The following is a 13,330-nucleotide window of genomic DNA, read 5'->3' as shown; positions in this document are numbered from 1 at the left end:
CTTCCTCTCTGTTTTCTACTATCCCAGTGGCAAAAAATACACTTCCAGCTGTGCTGAGTGTTTCCGATTTATAACCCAGGCCAGTCTGTGTCTTTGCAAACTGCCAGACTTGTGAAGGATGCTGGTCTTTGCCAGATGCTTATATCTGGGGTCAGAAAAAGGCTGATCTTTTGAATTCTGTCTGCAGTAAAGCCAGAAGGCATATGTGCTGTACCTGCCTGAGGGTCACTTGAGATTGCAAGGCTGATATATTTCTGTCTGTCTTTTCAACCAGCTTCTTTGTTTCTGCCACACTACGACTGCATAAATTCACATTGCTTTCTTTGTTTTATCTGTTTCATTGAGAATACACAGGAAGCCTTGCAAAGAAAGTGAGACTGTCTGAAGCTTTGATACTTCCAGATTTGAAAAACCCAAACAAATTCGTGACAGAGCATTGAGGAGAGCTGTTGAGAGGACACCATTTAGGGGACACATCAGACTAACCCAGTTGGTTGGGATGTTGATGCAAATAGTGATTGCTCAAAGGCAAACCAGAGTGAACCCACAAGTCTCTGTAAATGTGGAAAGGGAAACAGTGTAATAGTGTGATTTATCTAAAATCACAGTCCATGTAATTTGGTGAAATTAGGGGGAAAAATGAATGCTCCCCTAATTTCCACATGCATATCCAACGCTTAAAAATCAGTAGGGTAACTAAAGTGGCATGTAAGCCCTGTGGCAACTGTCAGATAAATTACACAACAGTGAAGAAATCCCCTGAAAGTAATGCAATATCCATCTAACCGTTTTTCCTCTTTCAGAAAAAGACCTTGAGCTGCTACAGTTGATTCTACTACAGAAATGTTACAAAAATTCTCACTGAGGAGGCAGATCTGTGTTTTTGTGCATGAATAAGCCTTTTATTTTCTAGACAGAATGCAAATGGAGGCATAGTGAAAATTATTAAAGGGCACTAACAAGGGAATAGCAGTCTTTAGGCTAATTTTTGGGTAACTATTTCTATTTATTTTTTCATTAAACAAAGTCTGCAGTTGCACAGATTGTTGTTATGAAGTCCCTAAAGCCCTATAAAGCATGGTAATGTGAGTAAGTTTTCAGAATTTAAGTAAGTCTAGCTCTGGGATTTTACTATTACCTAATGTTTCCATTCTATGGTACTGTGAAAGCACTATAAATGGCACCTTTCATGAACCAGCCCTTCTGAGACTAGCAGGCTGCTTCTGCAGCAGGCTGGTGGATCTTTCTTAAAACACACACAGACATATAGACACACAGACGCACACACAGACACACACGCACACTTTGACCGCTCCATTATGAAAGCTTTCATAAGAAAGCAGAATTGTCCTACTCAGAGCCATTATATCTGATGACATTCTTAATACCGGCTATTGTTTGCAGAAAGAAGCTATTGTCTAAGATTGCATATCTGCTGACCAAAGCACATGTAATAAGCATAGCTTTGGACAAACTGAGCCTAGCCCCAGGGAACAGCTTAGCGGTGAGTTTGTTTGAATGTCCTGATTCAGTGGTGAGCTCCAAAGAGGAAATGCCCACCATTATGTAAGGATTGCGTTTATCTAAACTCTGAAAAAAACCATCATTTGTTCCTTTGTGTCCAAAAAGGAGATCGGTCTTATTTAAACCAAGACATAATGTTAATGAAAAATTTTCTAAATAGAAAAATAGAGAAAAAAATCATCTTCCCGTGTTAGAAAACCCCTCCCATTTATACTGTCTTTCTAGTAAGCAATCAACAGATAATTTCAAATACAAAACTTTTCAAGATACAAAGAGGCAGCTTTGACGAAGGCAGAAAACATCTTCATGTATGTTGTCTGTACCTAGACAGTTTTGCTTTGACAATGATTAGGAAAAGTCATGTGGCACTCAGAATGAAAATGCCAGAAATCGTGTAAAAATAACTTCAGGAAATCACTGGAACATTTTCTGGTTTTCTTATTTTACTCAACCTTTAGCTATATTCAATAGGCATTATTCATCTTTCAGTGACAAAAAAGTGAATTCAGAGTAGGACAAAAATGATTTATTACCCTGAAAGGAGTTATTAAAGTATGATTATTCTTCTTTCTGTTTCTGAATTATTTCTGAACTAATCATACTCTCTGTGGAAACAGCATACATATTCATAAATTCATAAATTGTTTATCCATAATTTGTTTATTTCGTGTTTGTTTGCTTTCAGACTTAGTCTTCAGGATGTTCTTGGGTCCTTAGAGCTGTAGATTATGAATTCACAAGGGATCATCGTAATCATCTAGGCTGACCTTTATATTTTCAGTTTGAACTTCAGTATGAAATTCTTTTTAAAACATTCGGTCTTGATTTAAACCATTTGTTAGTCGTTCCATTGGCTAATTACCCTCACTCTTAAAAAAATTGTTCTTCATTTCTAGCCTTAGATTTTTTAGCTTCAGCTTTCAAGCCACTGTATTTTTTTATGTCTTAGACCAAAGACATCACGATCAAAGTTCTATTTTGTGTATTCATAAACTTTTCTGTCTCTTAACCTTCCCTCTAAAAGGGAATCTTTTGGTACAAGGCTTTTTTACTGGTTCACCTCTGAATGTCTTCAGTCCTTCAAGTACCTTTTAAATAGCGATGCAAAACCTAAACAAAATATTACTGGAGCTGTTGCATGAAGGTCAAATGCTGAGATAACATGAAATTTGAGCATCTATTCAGGATGCTTTCTACATGGAAAAACTGTATTAGCCCTTCTGGAAACACTGACAAAAGAGAACTTCGGTCAATGTGACCATTCATGCATGACCACATTAAAATAAAATTTGCATGCAGTCTTCCAAGCTGTGTATCACTGACCTGAACTCTTCATGACTTATTACTATTGCAATTATCACTTATCAGTCTTAACTGTGATTGTTTTGTGGTTTGTTGCATATTTTTAATGAAACATTAAGTAAAATACAGTCAAGAGCAAATCCAAAGAAATGGTCTCATTTTCTAAAAGTATTTTGAGGGGTGTCTGCTATCCATTTTTAATCCACAGGTGTGCACCTTGTTATATTTTCTTGTGGTATATTAATTTAGCCTCATCTAATTAAAAGCTATTAACAGTTCAGTAGGGGGAACACAGGGTTAATACAATTTTCTTCATCTGTCGACCCATAATCCCATAATAATATTTTACAAGTTTGTCAGAATTTATTTTCTATATAGTTTGCTAGGTTACTATATTTCCTTAGTTTAGGTCATTGTGGAGTCCTGTATCAGCCAGGACTCAGTGCTTGCTCTGTCTGAGTTCAATGTCAATCTGACAATTTATAACAGGCTTCTTGTTACCCTTTTCAAATATTTGCAAGGAATTTTATCTTTCTCACTTTCTGGAATCTCTGTAGAAAAGCATCATAAAAACCCACAGTGCATACTATTCAAATATGATTTGGAGAAGATTAAAAGCCATACTTCTGAGTAACAATTTCTTACACTTCTGTGGAAGTATTTTATTTTCACCTATGAGACATCTAAAAGATGGAGATACGTGAGGAAAACTGATCTTTTTTGAGTTGCTTTATCTCTTGCCATCACGTTCATCTGAGCAGAAAAAAAAATATTGTTAGGCTTGCTTCAATTTCCTCTCAATGTGTATCCCCAAAATATATACTTTTCTTAAAATGAGTACTTTTCATCCTTCATCTTCATAAATCTTAATTTCTCTTGATTGCTTTTTGCTTACAAACATTTTAGTAGAACAGGAAAACATACAAAAAGAACAACAAAAATGATCAATGATTTGGAACCATTTGAAATAAGAAATTGCTCAGCTAGCACTCAGTCTTATGAACAGATGAACAAGAGGGCATATGGTGCAGGTCTACAAAAATCATCTAGAAGCTGGAAAAGGTTAATAAGGCACAACCATTGTGTATCTCTGACCACAAAAAACAAGCAGTATCAAATTAAACTAACAACTGGTGATTAAAAGCAGGAAGGAGATTCTTCAAGCAGTGTGTAATTAAGCTGGGGAACTTTGCGCTGTTGGATGCTTGCAATGCTGAAAGTTTCTAAGGCTTAAAAAAAGTGATAAATTCACATGTAAGAAAATCCTTTCAGGGTTGTTAAATGCAAAGATGCTCACACCAGCTCAGGAAGACTTTGAGCAACAAAGTACTGGAAACTGGAAGTGTACTCTAAGGATGCATTGCCATGGGCATGCCCTGTCCTGATACTCTTTCCTAAGAGCATCTGCTGTTCATTGTTGTATTAAATTAGCTACCAGACTCTTGACCTAAGATGGCATAGCTCTTCCTATCCCCTGCAACTGAGCACTTTGCAGAAATGTTAATTCTCATGTGCAGCTGCTCAGCTATGTCATATGCTGTTGCTTATGTTCCTTGAGTAGCTGAATATCTTTTTTGTAAACAAAACAAAACCCCCACAAAAGCGAATAAGTGCATGACAAGCAAAAATCAGCTAATCCACATGCACAAATACCTTTGCTGACATGTGAACATGGGCATTGTTTGGAAGAGCTATCTCTGCAAAGATAGTGTGACCAAAAAGCTTAACTGCAAAAAAAAAGTATGATCAAAGATGAGCTAAACAGCTGCCATAAGCTGAGGAAAGACTCACAAACACTGTTTTTGTGCTCTCCTACTGGCTCCAGGCCACAATAACTACACTGAAGTTGATGTGATTAATTCAGAACTACACCATTGTTAACATTAAGTTTTAATCCAGTATAAAATACAGATGGCATGCTTCCTACCTTCTTATTTACCAAGTTTTTTAATGATCCTTTGTTGTATCATTGTTGCAGTATGTGTGTGAGCATTTGGAATAGTTTGGGCAGGTACTGTGATGCCCTGGTGAAATTAGAGGCTAAAGAGGCTTGAACAGCAAGAACATTTGGAAGGACTGGTGTGGGGCTCTACTCTTCAACTGATGGGTTACAAAGTTATGCTGCATGCAGGGATTCAGTGATTTTAGCCTGCTACCAGCCTTTCCAGTGCTGCAGCCTATCTGAGTTGTATTGTGGGAGGTTAGATTCCTTGGGGACGATGAAGGTCATGCAAGGAAGCCTATTTTTCTCCACTGAATGCAGAAAAAGCCTCAGGTGATTAGGTTAGTTATAGATATCAGATTTTGAGATGGCAGTTTATCTCATTTTAAATCCCTAGAGGACTGCTCATCTCATCTTAAAATATGTACCTAAGAAAGGTCAGATGAATTGTCACATGAAACGGCTCTTTCTTTCTACTGACCACAGAAACATTTTAAGGTCAATAGCTTAGACTAAATCATCTAACTTTTATATGCTTAAAGCTGGAAATGAAGACTACCACACTTTTGTTTCGTGTTGAGTGGATTAAATGTCATGACAGGTATCCTCCTACTCAGTAATAAATGTAGTGTCGCATGTTTCACAAGTTGGCAAGACCTGCAAAGTCTTCATTTTAAATTAGATTTCACTCAAGATAATGTCAGTGAGCAATTAAACTCTTTTCAGGAAATTCTATATTGCCCGAAGATCTTTATGACTTGACATGAGAGCAAAGGCATCCAAAGCTTGGACAAAAGAAACTATAAATACTAGATGTGTCTGTGTGTGTGTCACAGTGAGTCACTTTCAAAGGCGGAACAGAGTCCTAAGCTGTCTGCAGTGTGTATAAAATGAGATTTCCCATGAATTTATGAGATGCATAATCCAGCATGAGGCCATTTTCTTAGCATAAGAAATCAAAAGTATTTTAGAGAGTTAGTCAACACTCTGCGAGGTGAAATGTTATTCTGTCAAAATTAGAATGTTTCCAATGAATGTGTCAGTATGTACTTCTAATGGACTCATTTCAAACTGTTGTCATATTAACTTATAGACTAACATATAGGTTTTTGTGGACATTTTATAAATCAAATATAATAATAATGTTATGGGTATGATTTAAGGAAGGTTAATAATTTTAAAATTTATGTAATATTTTATGGTATTTCATTTTGTGCTTCTGAAATGTAATATACTTCAACACTTTAAAGATATCAAAATAATTAATTTCAAGATTATAAAAAAGGAAATGTTTAGTAAAGTCCCTTTGCCACTTATAAATAAAAATATTTTAGTAATTTTGGCTTCTGAAAAATATTTTGTGATATTAATCTTGATTCTTTACCACATACCAGAGTTCAGCAGGAAACTTATATTCCCTACAAGTCTGTTTTTTTGGCTGTTTAGAGACTCATTGAGAAACTGAACTGTCAATGGAATGTATTCATTCATTTACATTGACAGTATTGTCCCTATCTGCTTTGTTTTCCTCTGAGCTCTTATTTTTTTATCAGCTTGGGAGTGAATCAGTATTTGCTTATTTTCTAAGGGAACTGTAAAAGGAAGGCCTGCTAATTGTCTCATAAAAATATTTGTCAGGAAAAACATGGGTTTTTTTTAAAAGTACTTTTACCCATGAGTGATCTCATGCCTTAAAATTTTAATCTTTGAGGCATGGATAAATTCCCACCACATCCAGAATGTTATCATACAAGACAGTGGGCTATAAAACTTAAAGATAGATTCGGTACTTGTGCATGTTGACCCTTCCTTGTCTGTTCATCTCTTCTCATTTCCTGGATGTCAAATGTAAATAAGGAAAAAAGTTTCAATACTAGTTGAGAATCATCTTAATTCAAGTGCTAGGAAGTCTTTGAAATTACAAAACTAGGCAGAATAGTCATTGAAATGTGAAGGTTGCTGATGGGCTCTGATAGGTTATGATGGTCTCCTTGTTTCTGTAAGTAAAGAAAATATTTGTTTAAAATTTTGAAATTTTTGTTTAGAATCTCATTATTTTTTATACGGAGCAGGGATGCAAGCAGTTGCATATTAAAGAGTAACTGATTCTATTGGTCTTGAGAAAATCGATCTGTTTGCTTTCATTTTGCTGCTTGTCTATCTCAGAGATGACTCTCTGGAAGAGATGAAGTTACAGCAGAATAAAAGTTGTATGAGTTATAAAAAGGCGCATTTGACCCACTGCTGTATGAAGCAAATATTAATTGGCTCAATTTGTCATTACACTGAACATCATTGAACCAGAAGTAAGTTTCACAGAACTAGATCATGGACCTGTTGGAGCAGATCCAGAGAAGGGCCACAAAAATAATTAGAGGGATGGAATACCACTCCTATGGAGAGTTGGGGTTGTTAGGCCTGGAGAAAAGAAGGCTCTGGGGAGACCTTATTCAGGTCTTTCAATACTTAAAGGGGGCTTATAAGAAAGATAGGGACAAACTTTTTGACAGGATCTGTAGTGCTAGGACAAGGTTTTAAACTAAAAGAGAGCAGAACTAGACTAGATATAAGGAAGAAATTTTTCACAATGAGGGTGCTGAAACACTGGAACTGGTTGCCCAGAGAAGCTATGGATGATCCATCCTTGGAGGTATTCAAGGCCAGGTTGGACGCGGCTCAGAGCAACCTGATCTAGTTGAAGGTGTCCCTGTTTATTTCAGGGGAGATTGGACTAGATGACCTTTAAAGGTCCTTTCCAACCCAAACTATTCTCTGATTCTACAATTTGAGACAGTAGAAGGTTTTAAAAGGGAGCTGTGTAAATCCTTTTCTCTCTGTTCCCAAACATAGCTAAAACATATTATTCTGTGTGATTTTTTATAAGATCTTTGTAGTTACAGAGTCCTAAGTTTGTGTTTCTTTATTTGTGAATTAAGGCAAAAAAGATGGTGGAGAACGAGGCCCACTACAACAGTCATGGGAGTGCGGGTAGTAGCATCTCCATTTATTATGTACATAAATAAAAATATTAATGTTTGTTTGGAAAAAGTCCTTCTAGCTTGATGATGGTCATATTACCTGTACACTCACACTGGATGCCAGTGTGTCTTTTTATAAGGCTAGGAAATATGTTGGCTACTGATGTGATGAATCAAACTGAGTTTCATTTGTATGATATAAGAGAAAAGCAAAGCAATATACCTGGTCTATTTCTTATTCTGCTTAATACATGGTTTTATTTTCTAATCCAGCACAAAACCTGAACTGAAGGTGGCTCCAGGATGGGCAGTGGTTTGGGGACATGCAAAACAATGTTTCACAAATGAGTAGAACCTAATTTTTGTGTCCATCTGAAAAAAAGATGTTCTTGAAAATTAAAATAAAAAAAGGAAAATCACAAAAATCTTTTATGGTCAGGAAAATATAATTGACACACAGAGAAAATTAACATGGGTTTACCTAGTGATCTAAATAGTGTTGCAGCTTATATAGATAGCCTGGCTTTCAGCTAGCATTTGCCGCTGATTCTAGTGTAATCATAATATCATTAGAAGTGCATCATGAAGTCACAGCACAATTTGGATCCTTAACACCCATGCAAGTATTTGGATGAGAATTTAAACCACAGGCACAGAGGGTTCTACTGCTGCCAGATGACTAGGTAGCTGTCCCTCCCCACTTTAAAGCTTTGAATCATAACATTAGCAAGTCTTGTGGACCTCAGCCTTTTTTCATGTATCATTGAGAGGGTACTGCATAAATTATTTCTTCAGAGAAAACAGTAACACTAAAGATATAAGGAACTATGGTTGTGAATTGAACACGGAATAATTAAATTTGAAAATTTGCATGGTGAACTTAGATGTTTTCAGATCAAAACTAGATGCTCTTCTGGCTTTTATGTTTTAGTCAAGAACACTATACCTGGGCTTGATATGAAAGAGATGTAATTTAAGTACCTAGAGTTTATGTGCCTTAGGTGTACAGGATGTGAGATAAGGTCATCTGCCAGGCATAGCAGTGGTTCAAACATGATTTTACAATTCTTTGCAAAGAAAAGCATTTTGGATTTATTCTTTGCAGTTTAATTCATTACAAAGAGTTATTTTATCTGTAGTGTTTGAAGTGGGATAATATTGCACAGAATTTCTTATTTGTATAAGTGGTCCAGCAAGGTTTGGTCAGGGAAAAGAGATTTTTTCCTATTGGAAACTGCAAGTTGTTCAAAATTGAACCCTGGTTTCACTTCTGACCCCTAAAAAGATGTATTTATGGCAAAGATAGCTAAAACCCAAAATACTTTGATTAAAACTGTCAAAAATTCAGTGGAATAGCTCTGTGGGTATAACATCATGCATTTCTGCCAAATGGAACACTTGGGAAAATATTCAGCAGTGCTGGTGTAAGACCATCACTGAGTCCTACCAAAATTTTATCTCTGGGGTGAAAGGAATGACTTATTAGACTGGATGCAAGACAGCACTGCTTTAAACTGATGTAAATCCACAGGTGAAGTCTGCATAATTTAATTGAATAAATTAAAATGTAGATAAGCCCTTAAAGAGCAACTTTAACTGAGTTTAAAAGAAGAAATTAGGATGGCTCTTGGTCATCACAGTAGTCACAGTGTTTATACTCGCATTAACAACTATTTATGTAAGTAAAAAAAGGTTGGGTATTTTTTGTAATATCTTCTCTCAGTTTTATCATAAATACAATTAAGACAAACTGAGTAAATTTGTAAGAAATATAACTGAGAGCAAATACTGATGTCTATTTTTGTGGGAAATAATGTGAACATTCATCTTAAATCAAATTAGAGCAAACAATTTAAGAACAAGGTCAAAAGCATTCAAACACATTCCCAGACTGTTTTGGCTTGTACAAGTTCAAGGATACGAGAGTAGAAGGCTTTGCTATATTCACTGTTGGGCAGATTTTTCTGGGAGATGCACCATGTTGCATGCAACCCTCTCGTTGCATGCAACCCTCTCATACCATGCAGAGTTGGTACGATTCCCTGAGATCACTTCTGCTTGGAAGAATACCAAGAAATAGCATCTCCAATGAACGATGGTGGTGGCCTTTTTTTTTCCCCTTGGAGATATTACAGAACTGGGGTCCAAGTAGGAGCTAGAGTTGTTAGGTGTCAGAGGGCAGAATAATTTTTCTAGACTTCTTCCCAGTAAGATTAATACTGGGGTGGTTTAATAGCTAATAGGATTTTTTTTCAGTGTTGAAAGGCTTAACTACAGCATCCTAGCCAGATTCTGACTCAGCTCATTACATCATAAACTCACAGAGTTCATCCTGTAGAAAGCATTATATCCTTCCTCTCCTCAGCTGTTTTCTAAATGTCGCTGGGCTCTGGCATGCAGCTGCCGTATCCCATTAAAGAGATGGTTTAAGTGATGCTTGTACAAAACACAGTATTTAATAAAATAGCAAGGCTACTTTGTGGTTCTGGATTAGCCCTGAGGGCTTTCCCTTCTAGTTTATACCTGATCCTTCATGGTTTTATTTCTCTCTCTTATTCCTTTCCCTAAAGCTTTCAGCTGTTTTTTTCAGTTATATGCTCACATTCTGGCTTTGTTCCCTCCCTCATTACCATTTTCCATGGCTGCAACTTACTGCATTCAATGCTTAGGGCTCTAGCCCCCAGAGACAAATCATTTTGAGGGAAGAATCAGTTTGCACTCTCTCTCTGTTAAAAAGTGTGGGTTTTACTTTTGTGGTTTTTACTTTTGTGGATTTTACTTTCATGGTTTTTACTTTCATGGTTTCAGGGAAAAATTGATAACATGATCCCTGTGAATCTTCACTGCAACCATAAACACCAGGAGTTTAAAACCTCTGATTTCTAACCTGAAGACATGACTTTGGCAGGCACTGCTTACTGAACTGAGTGTTTGTTTTCTACATTGCTCACCAAGTCCCACTAAGGCATGAGCACACCTTCTTCCACTGACCCCTATTTCATCATATGAAGGTTCTCATCACTTCTAAAACTGTTGGGATCCTTGAAGGCAAATGGTGTGAAAGGAAAAAGGAACTTCCGGTATCACATTGGTGCTTTCACAATTCTCCTATACACTCTGCGTGGAGTCTGGAACAAAGTTGCCTGTCTCGTCTTAAGTTTTGATACAAGATCTCAACTCGGCACAACATTGGACTGATTTTTATTTAAAATAGCAAAGTAGTCACTGTGTTACATCTGCTGGGCTTGGGGGACTCTCAGATTGCCTTTCAGTGGCATTGCATGGCCGTGTGCTGCCAGCTGAACACATCCCCTAACACCCAAACAGGGTAACTTTAACACAAATAAATATCCCAAAGTAAACCAGCTTGATTAGCTCAGTCAAAATCCAAGATGAGCCCACAGTAATACTAATCCAAGCAATTCTGGTATCAAGCACAGCTAAGTCATTGGAGTCAATTTTAATAGATTCCAGTTATGACTTTGTCAGATCCATTCTGTGAAACAGGACTAAATTTTTCTCCTTAAAGGAGAAGGTTGACAGGGAAGCTACTGCATCCTTTTCTGTGTTTGCATAGCTGCACAACAATGCAGTTCATGTTGTAAGTGGAAAAAAGAAAGGACAAAAAATTATACAGTTTATCACACCTGTCTTAATTCTAAGAACACACATTAAATGTGGTTTTCTTATCAGAAAAAGTCAAGTAAATGTATTTCCAACAATAGTTTTGTAAAATGCTCTGAGAAATGGAAATTTAAAAACCTATATAAAATAGAATTATTTTTAACATATATTCCTTTTAAACTTCTGAGGTAAAGTACAGTCCTTATAAGACTGGTTTATAACTCCCCCTTTGTGGAAATGGGCTGTTTTTTCTTGTTCCTCATCAGAAATATGTGACTGTTTTAGCATAGCATTTCCCGTAACAAGATATTATACATAATAATTTGTAATAAAACAAAAGCAACCATCTGTAAATGGTCTAATTAAACTGAGATGAATTTCTTTTTTTTATTCAATGCCAATCATTCTGACTTCTATATCTACCACCGAATGGCCTCAATTTACGGGTGTTAATGAATTGTTCTCCGTAACATTAGTGATATTGGCTGAAGTAATTTATAAGAAGTAGAACTAGAAACCGGAGATTTCCTCTTTCTGCTGTAATTCTTGCATCTACTTTAGAAGCACCACGCTCTTCAGCTTAACTGGTTCTATGAGCTAATACCATCAGCTGTTTGTTTTCCTCAGACAGGTGAATGAGGAATAAGTCTTGCTGGACCTCCCAGTGCAATCCCTTCCCATCTTCTTGGCAAGCGGAGGAATTACAGGTTACATCTGCAGCACCTCAGTAACCAATGTGAAAGAATGAGTGCTAACCTGTGGCATGGCCCATGCCCAATGGCGCTCTGTTTAATTGCCAGGCATGCTTTGGGGCATAGAAATACCCAGGGACTGGTCTCAAAAACATTTTGGTGCAGGTGATGAAACAGTTTAGTTGTTTAGTTGTATGGATGTGGGTCACTGTGCATCCATTCCTCTCAAGATGAGAGCTGACTCAGCTTCCTTAACTCACAAGTTTAGACCTGGACAACTTAGCCAGATTACCCCATGAGGCAGCTTTCCACCTTGGTCCTTTTTGCCTCTGCCTTGTTTCCATGTTGGCAGGAGTCTGGGCTGCTCACAGATCCTCTGCCCATCACAGCTGTCTTCCAAGAGACACTAAAGTGCATGGGTCAGCCTCTGCAGACAGCTTCTTTTGGGAAACACAAGAATTTCTCCCTATTGTGACTGTGCAGGATACTAGGGCCAGGCAGAGAGTAGGCAACAGGTACTCTTCTATCCTCTGTCAAATGTTTAATATCATAGGAATATTGATGGCATTTTAAACAGCTACAGTAGATCATCTGAAAACAGCCTTCTGCCTCTCTCACCTGATGTACATAGTGTAATAATATTCCTCTTCCTTCTTCTTGAAACGCTGTGACGAAATATTTTCTGATTGTCATGTGTTCTTATTAGCAGAACATGTACATTTTTCAACTACAGCCTGGTACTTTCTTGGTGGAAACATGTTTATGTGCCCACACACAAACACTGAGAAAAGTGAGAGAAATGTAACACATGAGAGGGAGACGTGAAACTTGCTGTTTCAGCAAGTTGGAAATGAAAACATAATGTGGTACACAACTCAATTAATTTTATTACAAATTTATGCCAGTTTTTATTATATATTTTTATTGGATTAGGAATTACTTTTTGAGATTATGTCAAAAATGTGACGGTGTTTGCCTATTCTCACAGTAGATGTAAAATTTAAATGGTCTTATTTTAATATGTATTTCTTCTATAATTTAGCTTTTGCCATTTGGCAAACTCTTTAGAGTCAACCGCTTGGCATAAAATCAAGTCTAACTCTTTGCAGTCAGAGATTAATGATCTGTACATTAAATTTCTTTACTCTATGGTTAAACCCCTTAGCACTGAGTGCTTCCACTTACTAATGTTACTTTAGCAGTATGGAAATTACATTCACAAATAACAGTTATTTTAAGGTGGGCTTAGGGCACAAATATATACAGTG

Source organism: Phaenicophaeus curvirostris, chromosome 2, assembly GCF_032191515.1.
Source record: "Phaenicophaeus curvirostris isolate KB17595 chromosome 2, BPBGC_Pcur_1.0, whole genome shotgun sequence".
NCBI classification, from domain to species: Eukaryota; Metazoa; Chordata; class Aves; order Cuculiformes; family Cuculidae; genus Phaenicophaeus; species Phaenicophaeus curvirostris.
Note: the sequence above shows the minus strand (reverse complement) of the source record.